The following is a 14005-nucleotide window of genomic DNA, read 5'->3' on the forward strand; positions in this document are numbered from 1 at the left end:
ATAAATAAACTGCTTTCGTAATCGGACAAAATGCGTAAACACTATAGATGTATCGATTCAATAAGATTTTGAATCGGCATCGAATATTATTTAAAAAAACATGAATCATACAATGTTGAATTGATTTTAGTGAAAGATAGGAACACCTTTAAATACAGTTTTTACGCTTCGAATGACGATAAATCTTTTATTTATGATTAAAGAATGGAACCGAAAAGCTTCGCAAATGATTAAATTAATGACAATTTTTGTTCAGACAATATCGATAACGCGCACCACATCGTATTGCTTCCGTTCAGTCCGAGGGACGATGACTAGACCCTGTAAGAGTAGCTACGCGTAGAATTATGGAGCAAGGGTTGCGCAATCCCAACCACAACTCTCATGAATCGACACTCTTAGAGTCCACATGGCATAATTACATTGACACATCAGTTTCTGTTAGATCAACGAAGTTAAGCAACGTTGAGCCTGGTGAATACTAAAATGGGTGAATATTTGGGAATTCTAGGTATGTTAACATGCACCAATGAGTTTCGCAAACATAACAAAACAGGCCGTTAGAATTATCGCAACATTGCCTCATAATTTCCAATCATAAATGCATCAATCGTTCTTGGTTTTGTGCTGTAATTTTTGTCTTTGAGATATCCACATTAAATGATGTCCATGGACGTGCAATCTCGCGCACGGTGTTTATTGCGGCTTTACAAATCTTTATATTGTTAAACTAAACTGTTCATTTCAGTAATGATAATATAAGGTATCTAATTCTTCAACGGGGTTTCTTCTAATAGAATCCTATTTCTTTTTCCACACTTTATTTTCAGCGTAGAGCTACTATGAGAAGAATTGCAAGCGATGATGCTTTCCTCAATACATTATCGACACGGTAAATTGGATATAATTCAAGACTATAAACTCTTACTAAACCAAGCAAACCCAATCTACAAAGGTTACTACTTTTTGGCACAACTAACTAAACAAGCGGATACAGCCTCAAGGTCATTAAGAAGTACAGCAAATTGAACACTAGGAAATTTCCATTTGGGTTTCGGTTGGTCAATAGGTTTAATGTACCGCTGGGATGGATTGTCAATGCCAAAGATGCCAACAATTTAAAGGGACAAATAGACACGCATTGATCGGAGATACAATATTCTGCTCGACTCACGCAATGACACGAAAACCAAACAAGAAACGAGTGTTATAGACCTAACCTTTTACCTGAAGAGTATATGATGCTTGTATAACGAATGCTGACAGCCCACTTGGGAACGCTGATCATGCGGTGATAATGGTTGAAATCGCCCTAAACTCTAGAGCCAAAACTGAGGAGCTAGTGCTCAAAACAACGAAATATTATAAAAAGGCTGACTGAGAAGCCATCAGAGATCTTATCAGAGATGCCCCATGGGAAAGTATTTTTCCTCTTCCTGCTGAACAGTGTGCAAATGAGACCACTGAATGGTTCAAAACTGCAATTGACACACATGTCCCCATGCGGAAATTTTATAGCAAGCCCCACTCTCTTCAATAGTTTACTTCGACTTGCGCAACTGCCATTGCTCAAAGGCAGCATACATACCGCAGATTTAACCGACATAAGTTCAGTTCAAACAAACAGAAGTACATAGAAGCTAGAATCAACGTTAAGAAAGAAATAGCGACAGCTAAAAGAGAATTTACTGAAACCACTAAAAAACATATCGAAGCACAAAAATTAGGAACGCGTGACTGTTGGAAAATCTACAACAGTGTAGTAAATAATGGGCAATCAACTATTCCCCCACTAACGAGGTTGTTTGCTCAGCAACCGAGAAGACTAATATGCTTGCCAGCCGGTTTACCTCAAACTCCACACTGGAACCTCTCAACCACCCATACCTGACTTTCCTATGCGGATAGACACTCTGCTAGATGATCTGAAAATTACCCCTGCTCAGGTGCATGCTATCATAAAAACCTTGACACTTCAAAAGCATATGGAGCCGATCTCATCCCAGCTGTGCTATTAAAAACTGCTCAGCTGAAGTAGCTCAAATTCTCTCCAAACTCTACAACAAATGCCTTAATGAATCTTGCTTTCCGGGCTGTTGGAAAACTGCTTCTGTGGTACCAGTATTCAAGAATTCTGGCGAAAGAACGGACCCATTAAATTATCGCCCCAGTAGCCTCCTCCCACTTTTTGCCAAAATATTTGAGACCTTAATTAACCATGCTCTAGTCCATCACCTTACAGATGCTGAACTTCTGACTGACAAACAATATGGATTTAGACAATCCTGTTCCACAGCAGACATCCTTATTGTAATCTCTGAACGTATATACCACTCACTGGACAAAGCCGGAGAGGATATATCTAAGGCTTTTGACGGGGTGTGGCATGAGGGTCTCCTCAGGAAAATTAGATCATACGGTATTACTGGTAGAATACTTAACATAATTAAATCCTTCTTAGATAAGAGAAAAATCCAGGTTGTCCTCGACGATCGTACATCTGAACAATATGATATAAATGTGGGAGTGTCCCAAAGGTTTATCCTTGGACCTCTATTGTTCCTAATATTCATAAATGACCTCCCCGACAAAATTGCATCTGAGACGGGTATATATGCTGATGACACCACACTCTATAGCAGGTACGACAGGAAAACAAATGAACACATATCTAAAGAAATGGCAGAAACACTAAAGGATGACCTCCAATCTGTAGTGGAATGGGGACAAAAATGGATGGTCACGTTCAATGCTGCCAATACTAAATTAGTTTCCTTCAATAATTACAAGAAACCTTTTTACTACCACCAATAGCAATGGTCAAGGACACTTTATATGAGAGTACATTTTTCAAACTCCTTGGCCTAACGTTCACAGGAAACATGAATTAGAACAATTACATTGAAAGTTTGTTCGTGTCGTCTAATATTCATAAATGCTTACATATATACATTACACACACACCCATATATATATATATATATATATATATATATATATATATATATATATATATATATATATATATATATATAGTCCAACAGGACATATAACAATACAGATAGCCCAAAGGGGGCAGAACACAATTGTTGGTGGTTATGCAGCTTGCCAATAAAGAAATCATAGTTTTGTTCATCCGGATAAGGGTGTATGAATCTACCAAAAGCTGAAGTAAACATTTCTTCCAAAGAAACAAGCAGGGGTCTTCGGTTATATTTTAGACAGTTTTTATTTCACTATGTTTCTTTGTTGGAAGATTGCACGCTCGTCTTAGTCTCTGCTTCATCCCCGTACAGGGGTATTACGGCCCTGTCTCCAATACTCTCTTCGTCCTTCTAGTTCTCTCTCTAGCTCTGCTTCATTTCTTTAACTCCAAACATTCTTTGTATACATGCAACTATTGCTTACTATGACGTAATTCAACTCACATCATTTTACATGTGACTTTTTAAATCAGGTTTAAGTATCTCTTGGAAACATATTTTGTTTATCACCGCATTATTTTCTTGATTGTTCTAAGTTAACCTACATATTTTACTAAACATTCCTTATTTCAAAACATTCTCTCTGCATAACTTTTTCTACATAACATTTACAAAACAATAATAATGTTCATTATCTGACATTTCATTTTTTACATAATAATAATCGATGTTCCAAATCGACCATCAGCAAGGCCGTCCGCTATTACACCTGCATAACAATACAATATTTTGCCATTTAACTAGTCAATGCTATAAAACATAGCGCGGATGAAATGCATGCAAAATCATGTTACCGTGGAAGAAAAAGTACAACATAAACAAGAGAAAGAGAACGATCACGCAGCGAATGCTTATAAAGAACTTCTACATTTTGAAGCCAAATTAATGGTTTAAGGATCCTAGTGCCATTTTAATATAATATTCCATGTATACATATATATATTCGGAGAAAATGTTGATCCCATAGATCGACCTCTTCTTGACCAATATATATCAGATCTGATCCCAAATTTGAAAACTGAACCAGAGGTAGGTAGGAGGTTACGTCGGCCAAACTGGGACTATAACAGCCAAGATAATAACAATAATTTTAATAATTCAGATGACAAAAATTACCCATCCTAATTTAAATAATTCTGAATGAGAAAATGAGAAGGCAAGATAAGGAGAAAGTGAAAAATTACAGGACGAAACAGCAGCCAAAGACAAGAAATACAAAGATCGAACCACAAACGAGATTTGAGACTTGAGAAAAATCATTGCAAGTCTGAAGGAAGAATAAAGAAGAATAGTGTCAATAGTTGAGAGGTTTATGCACAAAGATCCGATTGTTTGCCTATGAAAAATAAAAAAAATCTAATGTTTACATACATATTTTCTATTTTAGGAGTCTGATTTTCATCCATTTTTTATAGACATTTCGTAATAATATAGAGCCAAGAGAAAAAACAATCTAACTTAGACACACACAACACAGAAGAAAAAAAAAAAACAAACAAAAAACCAAAAAAAAAACAAACAAACAAACTAGCAGACACGTACAAGATCAATTAAATGTATTCACAGTTTTAGTGATTTTTGTAAGGAAGTATATGAACTACGATAATAATAACTAAAAATGGCGAACATAACGATCTATTATGTTCTTATTTACTTGCCTTCATATTAGGAAAACGTTAGACACAAGGTCATTTTTAGTGTGGGGAAATCTAACTCCCCAGGAAGTGCACTTTGGACAAGAACAAAAATGAAAAATATACTAGAATTTCTCCTACAGACAAATAAATTAAGTGTAGCACCAGATCAGATACTACACTTTCTTTCTAGCCAAAAAGCTAAAGAAGTCTCGATATGTATTTTTTTTACATAGGAGTCACTCCTTATCAAGGCCCGGAGGCCACTCGAGGATAAGGGTTATTAAGTGTACACTAGTCGATGGGATAATATTGTAGTAACCGTTAGTAGTGGACGTTTGATGAATTCGATTAATTAAGAGGACACTTCATCAATAATTTAATTACGTTGGACTTGAAGATTCCACAAGCTCCACAAGCATGCAGTTCTAAGAAAGAAGCTTTGTTCATAGAATCTACATTTTAATTAAGGAACAAATAAAGAGTGGGGTAAATTATTGCTATAGAGTGCTTTTCGTGAGAGTTTGGATAGGGGGACCATAGATTGGAGCTCAGACGAGCACTTGCCATGAAAATAACGATAAAGCAAAACCAGGCTCGTAACGACTCTTCTGTGGGAAAGAGATTGTAGGGAAGAGAAAAGCGTATCCCTCACTAGGCTACGAAGTCTATTTTGAACTATATCAAGGCAAGGTAGATCTTTCTAGAAGTTTCTGTCCGGATGTGGCAACAGTACTCCATGCTTTGACGTACCGGGCTTTTATATAGATAAAGAATTGCATCAGCAGTGAGATATTTAATGGAGCGGTAGAAGGACCCCTTCATTTTTCCAGCGACCTTGGCATGAGATTTGACGTAGTGTTTCATTTCAGATCAAAAGTAAAGGTCAAGTTTATAAACATAGAGCCTCCCCAAGACGGGAGCCATTCATTTCAATTGATGCCAGATCGGATAAGAGCGTTGATGATGTAAAGATAGAAGATTGGTTTTAGATGTATTAAAGGTACCAGTCACCTCTTTCCCCATTGTTCCCATTCTCTCTCAGAGGAGAGAGAATCAGAGAGAACTTGGTCATTTACGGCCTTTGATGTGTTGCCATAGATGATAGTGTTGTCAACATAAATATCTACGAATGAGCTTAGGACGAGATTTTGGAGATCATTGATATAGATCAGTTGGGCCCAGGGTTCACGCTTGAGGGGCCCCAACATTAATACTGTGAGCTTCTGATTTCTGTCAATCAACATTATGAACCTATCAGAGAGAAATGATTTAATAATTGAGAAGACATTTTCAGCTATACCCTTGCTGGAGATCTTGTGAAGCAAACCGTTATGCCATATCCTATCAAAGTCCTTTGACATGTAAGGAGCTATTGCCTAAGAAAAGAAGCCTCCGTTGAGAGATTCGCAAATCCTATGCGATATAACCGTAAGAACATCTGTTGTAGATCTAGCAGAACGGGATCCACATTGCATGTCACTAAGAAGGTTGTTTTTTGCTGAGGTGGTAGACTACTTCTCTATTTAATACTTATTCCACCAGCTTATTTATGACGCCCACGAAACTTATTGGTCTGTACTAAGAGGGAGATGATCAATCGCCTGAATTCGTAAATACAGGGCATACTGATAAGGTTTTCCAGGATGTTGGGAAGGCTTAAACAGCTTTGTAAGTCTGGAAGCTAGTTCTGGTTGAAGCTTTTTCAACACTATAATTGGAATGCAGCCAGAGTCAGTCGTTTTACTGGAATGAAGGTTTTTGATTAGCTTGGCAACATCTCTCACATATATTTGTACGTAGCATAGTGTGTTTTCTAATACAGGAAGAAATACAGGGGGTTGACGGCCTTGGTCGCGTAGGGTAGACTTAGCTGCAAAATTCTTGGCAAAGAGTTTGGCTTTGTCTGATACTAAAAAGATTACTTCCTGATACTAACGAGATTACCCTAGGTCCATTGATAATGATTGGAATAGAGCACACGCTTCTGTTTAGGACCCTGTTTGCTATTTGCCAAAACTGGTGGGATCCAAGCCGCTGCTCAGCTAGTTTGAACTAAACGGACTGAGCATAAACTCTCTTGCGTTCTTTATTACTCTTTTACAGTGGTTGCTGGCACTTCTGAAAGCAGTTTTAGTCTCAGTACATCTATTAACTTGGAAGCAATGGAAAAAGTAATTTCTGTGCGCAATGGCAGCAGCACATTCTGAAGAGAACCATAGCTGGCTGTTAGATTTTTGCTGGAATTTTATTGAGGGTATGAAGCTGTCTATATCTACAATTAACTATTCCGCTAGGAACGTCCAAAAGTAAGGAACAAAATTGAGAAAAACAATGTAAACAGTATGCTATATTCAAATTTTTAAATTTCCTCTAAAGAATAAGTCTTATTTAGTCATTTTTAAATGTTGCATCAGCCGGCACCATGCCGAAATGCTAAAAACTTGATTACTCTGTGAGACAAGCTATTGTGAAGCTACACAAGGAAACCACACCATTAGAGAGATTTCAGAGAAAATAAAACGTTCCAGGGTTGTTGAATCCTACAATGATACTGGCAAAATAGTTAGTGCTTTGAAAACCGTCAGACTCCGCAAAACTTTTGCAAGAGAAGATCAAATAATGCAGCGTATGTCATTAAAGGCCTATTTTAAGTCTTGCAGAAAATTTAAAAGGGTTATGAATAGTACCTCATGTGTTAATGTGTCGAGACAGACTATTTCTAGACGACTGCAAGAAATAGGGCTATTTAATCGAACCCCAGGAAAGAAACCACTTGTTAGTTCGAAGAATAAGAAGAGATTAGAGTTTGCAAACAGGTATGTAATTTGGACATATGAAAATTGGGTAAAAGTATTTTTCGGTGATGAAATCAAGTTTAATTTATTTGGAAATGATCGAAAAAACAATTTAAAGAGATGTATTCGTGAAAGATTAAGTGCAAAGTGTACTAAGAAAACTGTCAAGTTTGGAGGCGGAAGCGTCATGGTATTGTGAATTTTTTCTAGCCGAGGTAGAACGCCTCTTGTCCGGTTACAAACTTGTGTAAACGCGCAGATCTATAAAAACATTGTTGTGCCAATCATACAGAATTCAGGTTTTGATAGGGCTACCTTTATGCAAGATAATGCCCTATGTCACAAGGCAAAGGTGGTAATGAGTTACTTAGTGTTATGGGGTTAAATGGTAATAAACGAAAGGAACACAGGATTTTTAAGAAACGAACATGTATTCACCTAGATTACAGGCAAAGCGAGTTGAGTAATACCATTACTCAACGGTGGGGCGTGTGTACCCGACCTACTTAGTCGCGAGCCAATCTCTCACTGCGGGCACCGTACTCGATACCGAAAGTAACATTAGCAGAGGAAGTGAGGTCATGAGATAGTCCATTAATCCCATGGAGGGGCGTCTCATACACTTAGCGAGCAAGATATCGAAATTATGGATTGGCCACCGTAAAGTCCTGAGTTAAATCCAATAGAAAATCTTTGGAAGACCTTAGGAGTGAAAGTTATGAAAAGAAATGCCACTAACACGGAGGATTTGTGGATGAAGCTTCAAGAAGAATGGCCTAAAATTAGTATCGAGGATTGTCAAGAACTGATTCTTCTTGTAGTCGGAGATGTGCAGCTGTCATTGAGAGCAAAGGCTCATTTACTAAAAATAAGTACATGTGTTTTTATTGTCTTTTGGTTGTTTACAATGTTTTTTTCAATTTTGTTCCTTACTTTTGGACGTTCCTACTTTGAAAATAAATAAATTATTGTTATAATTCCTTTCCTATCCTTTGCAAATGATATAAAATTTAGTATGTTATTATGGACGATAACGACTACCAGTTGTCAAAATTTCAGCTTTTCACAGGTTTAGATTTTAAAACATTGTCCCTTAGTTTTGGACGCTACTGTATATATCACACCCACACACATATATATATATATACATATATATACACATATATACATATATAAATACATGCATATACATATATAAATACATATATATACATATATATACGTATCTATACACACACATATATATATACATATGTATATATATATATATATATATATATATATATATATATATATATATATATATATATATATATATATAATTTTTTAATTTTTTATTGAGCCCATAATAAATTTACATTGTTGTTTCCATTGGACTTTTACCCCAAGAGATGGGGTAGAGTACCAATTTCATCGGAATTTATAGGTGGACTGAAATTTAAACTTACAGAAATGGATATAAACTTATTGGGGGGGGGTTATTAAATAGAGGGGGAGGTCGTGTGGTAGTGTGAGGAGGTTTTATATTAGAATTTCAGTTGTGAAGAGACGCTACCGAGCTTCTATCAGGTACTTTTTGAAGAAAGAAAAAAGAAAGAAAGGAAAGTAGACGTTAAATTTTGAAGATACTTAGGGGGAGTGGTGGGAGTAGAGGTTTTTAGCGTCATGGTATCTGTTGTTGTGTAAGACGGAGTGGGAGTAAGTGATCAGGAGCTACTGTGGCAGTTGGTAACTATTGTCACCATGGCAACGTGATTGACGCCGGATTTTTTATTTTTTGGAGATTCTATTGATATCTTCTTAAAAATGAAACATATAATTATATAGTTCGAGATGGATGCGGATGCTGGGGGGAAGGTATGAAGGGAGGGGGGTTCGACATATACCTGGGGGGAGAGAGGAGGAGGGGGAAGATATTTAATGCGGATTAAAGTTGATTATTGATGGTAGTAAGAGGGTGCGAAGTAGGGGGGTCGATATAGACGGTGGGGAGGGGGGGAAGTGCAGTTAATGCATTATTTACATTTTGTAGACGTTGTTATTAAGGAAAAAAAGAGAGCTGGGGCAAGTTCGGATAATATAGATAGGTGGGCGGATTGAGGATTAGTGTTGATGATAGTAAAGATGGGGATTATTAGTTAAGGATGGGGGGGAGTGCAATTAATGCGGTATTTACATTTTGTAGATGTTGTTATTAAGGATAATATATGTTGAGGGAAGAAGAGAAAAAAGGGAAGGGGGGCAGGTGATAATATAGATAGTTAGGCGGTTTTAGGATGATAATTGATGATAGTAAAGATGGGAAAAATAGAATTATTGGTTAATGAGTCGGATGATATTAATTGGTGAGGTTATTAGATGTATGTAACTAGATTAATGGGCGTTAGAGGCGAGGGTAGATAATTAAGTAGGAAAGTAGTAGGTAAAGGTTGTTGGTTGTATTCAGGAGGTAGTGGGTAGGGTATTTCTTTTATGTTAGTTTTTATATTTGGAATGGAGTAAAATTACTAAGGAGATATTGTTTGTAGTGTTTGCAATTTATTGATGTTTCGTATTTTTTATTTAAAAGTTTATCCTTATCTTTAAAATTTGTGATAAATAATTTTTCATATAAACAAAGATGACATGGGGAGTTAATTGATTTGCAAGTGCTGGTTTTTTTAGGATTTCCCAGGTGATAGTTGGGGTGAGTTGGCTTCTGGTTAGCTGTAGGTAGTGGTTGGTGAGGGAAGTTTTGTTTGGGTGATTAGGGTTGTTTATGGAGCATTTGTGGACCCTGAATCTTTCCTTAAAGGGGGTACTTGAGATGCCTATATAGAATTTTTTATTATTAGGATCTTCTGTGGAAGTAATAGTTGCTTTATATACCACGTTTGTTGTGAGGCAGTTTTGTTGGAGTGGGCATCTGGATTTAATAATGCGGTTACATTTGCTTTGATTGTTAGTTTTATTGTTGTTGTTATTTAGTATTTTGTTGTTGTATTTTTTAATTATATTTTCAAGGTTATTGGTGCAACTGTAACTTAATTTGATAGTGTTGTTATTAAAGATTTTATGCAAAATATTAATGGGGGAAGTGTTTTTTAATTAACATGAAATTTTTTTTGCCTAGTTTAGATTTTACCATATTATTGTAAGGAGGGTTGAACCAGAGGACTTTGCGGGTTCTATTCTTTTTCTTCTTAATATTAGTAGTATTGTTATTTGGGATGTTAGGTTCCAGATATGTTAATGTAGTATTAAGGTAGCCACATTTTTTTAAAGCGCTCTCGTAGAATGGTTTGTGTTTATGAAATATAGTTGGGTTGGAGGAGTTAGTGCTTAGTCTTTTTTCTATAGATTTGGGTATATGGTTAATTACGTGTTTGGGGTGGTTGGACCTGGGGTGTATATATAGGGGATATGTGGTGTTTTTTGTATAGGGTTCATAGGTATCATTGGATAGGTTAAAGGTAATATCGAGAAAATTAACAGTTTTTATATTAGAGGTCACCTCAATTTTCAGGTCCAGTTTCTTCATTTCCTTAATCAGTTTTTTCTTGACGCTTTCACATTTTGGTCCGTTGGAGTTCTCCACTAGTATTAGGCCGTCATCTCTATAAATTCCCACGTTATTGTTGATGATGTGTTTTGTTAGATTGTAGAGGATGAATAGGCCCACCAGGTCAGTGGCCTCCGCTGAGTCAAAAGCCCCCATCGCAAGGTCGAAAGGTGTAGGCTGGTCCTTCTTAGTCCATTGGGTGTCTTGGTTTATTAATACCGTTTTTCGGCATTTTTTAATTATTTCAATTTCGAAGGTTTGTATGTCCGAGAATGTGGATGCGAAGTCCAAGGCTATGTCGAAAAGGTTTTTGTTATGGACGGATAGTAACTGACAATATCAAATTGGATAAATGCAGCCTTGCTCTTGTTGGGTATCCTGTTAAACCAGTTAATCGTATCCTCAGTGTTGACCCATTGAGTAAGGTTAAATTTCTTTTTTTATCTGGTTGTTTATTCTTTCGAGGATCTTTTTACTTATTTTTCCGATTTCCGGTTCGGTGGGGTTAATAAGTCTGGTTTGGTGTTTAGTTTCGAAGTGTTCTTTGTGGTCTTTAAAGAGGAGGTATGCATTTTTTGCTTGGAGCTTAGGGACTCTATCGCTTAAGTTTAGGGTGTCTGTAATGGTTTTACTGTCCAAATTTATATCCTTAATCATGTCGATTTCGGATTTTTTATATGTGGCGGTGAGGTTGTTATTTAGGAGTTTTATGTATTTCTGTTTGGAGATCTTATAGAAATTTTGAGATTTATCCGCCTTAACATATATTAGTTTGGATTTATTAATATCTTTTTCTATTTTGTCTAAATGTTGTTGAACTGGTTTTTGTGTTTACGGAAGGATATGTTTTTTATAATGTCCGCAAGATCAGTTTCAAAGTTCGCCAATTGCTCTATGTGTGGAGCTGTGCTCTTGTTGCTGAATCCATAATATTCGGTGGTATTTACAGAGTTTTTGTCCTTAAGAAAGAAGTAGGCCTTCCAGCGCATCTTCCTAGTAAGTTCCTCCATTCTTCTTATTAGGTTGAGAAGGTAGTCATTTTTTGGTATTGTCGGGATGTTTTTGAGGGATGGGTTGAAATTAACTTTTTCCATTTCTTGTAGAGGTATAATCCAAGTTTTTTATGGAGAGTGCTCAACCGTGAAGGAGCATATATTTCTTTTCAAGGGAAATAAGGTAAAAAAAACCCCGATAAAAGTGCTCGATATGTAAATAGAGCGGTGATAAGACGTTGCAATCATCATATATATATATATATATATATATATATATATATATATATATGATGATTGCAACGTCTTGTCAGACGAGTGGCACTCTCTCAGACACTTAAAGTCCATGGGCCCAAAAATGGCTTCAATCGCCACAGCACCATTTTAATAGACACATGCCTGAGGGAGTATCTGTACCAGATGATGTTACAGCTTTGTACGACAGCTAAGTCTCTCTCTCGGTTCAAAATGTTGAGATTCAGCAACAAGCAAGAGCAAGATAGCCAGCAACAAGTCAAACTGCAGACCAGCTTAATGCGGGTACTGGTCTCCCGCTTTATGGTTTTTTAAATCAGAGATTTGCTTCTCCTAGAAAGTTGCCTTCACCACGGCTTATGGGAGCCCTCTCTACCCCAACACACAAATAAATACACACAAACACACACACACACACACACACACACATATATATATATGCATACAGGAGAACTTGATTTTTTACTAAATACTATCTTCAAGTGTCTAAGCTTTCTCTGTCAGAACAACCGGGTATAAGAGTACTTATCCCTACAAGTAAACCCTGACTAAATATTCAAAATCACACAGTATTCGCTGGCCAAATAAAATCTCCTCACCATGGCTAACCTACATTAGATTCTACAAGAAATGGTACACCTTCTCCAAGTTATGTTACCTCAAGCAACTGCACGAAGCTGGATACTTAACCAGGACAAGATAAATTCTTGTCTTGAAATCCAGGAAGATTAAGAGACCGAAATGAAAGATTTACTACAACATATGAAAATAAATAATGGGGGAGAGGAGGAAAATCATGTTTTTTTTCTTTACTAACTAGTGCTTGAGAGATAAATAACTTTAATGGAACATTCGAATATCTATGTACCTCATGTAAAGTTCAAGTGTTAGCCCCAGTTAGTGGGCCCCTTGAATTCTCAGAACTTCGACTGAAATAAAATAAAACATATATATATATATATATATATATATATATATATATATATATATATGTATATATATATATGTATATATATATATGTATGTATATATATATATTATATATATTTGTTTACTGTTTTCTGGGAAAGAATTCCAACAAAGTGCTCGATTACAAAGAAAAACGCTGACAAGAGCCTAACATTAATTACGATTTACTATTAACTGGTCCCCCTTATGTTAGGCTTGAAACCGACGGTACCAATGTTTTTCTGACCTTCTGTATAGTTAAATATATATATATATGTGTGTATATATATACACACACATATATATGTGTGTATATATATACTGTGACATATATATGTGTGTATATATATACACACCCATATATATGTGTGTATATATATATAAATGTATTTATATACATATATATACAGTATACATGCATATTTATACACACACACACACACACACACATATATATATATATATATATATATATATATATATATATATATTTCAAAATTCATAATGATTCTTCTATTAGTTTAGGATACAACTATGTGCACAAACAACCAAACATTGAGATAAATTCGATCAAAAAGATTCTCCCCTAAGAGGAGGTAATTTTTTTTAGAATTTTTTTTAGAAATCTTTGTAGAATCCTTTCACTCCAAAAATAGGAGAAAACATATAGCTGTGCACATTAATTAATTGGATTGCATTGTGTTGATAAATCTGCTTTTACCATTTATGCTTATATAAATGAAGTCAGCTGACTTAATTATGAAAGGCTAAGATGCGACGGCCTCGAATTCATTCGAGTATTCCTGTCTTTAAATGTTTAAGATTAGAGATATTGATTTTATTTCTGTGACAC

This window comes from Euprymna scolopes, chromosome 24 (genome assembly GCF_053919585.1).
Source record: "Euprymna scolopes isolate OS-2025 chromosome 24, ASM5391958v1, whole genome shotgun sequence".
Lineage (NCBI taxonomy): Eukaryota > Metazoa > Mollusca > Cephalopoda > Sepiida > Sepiolidae > Euprymna > Euprymna scolopes.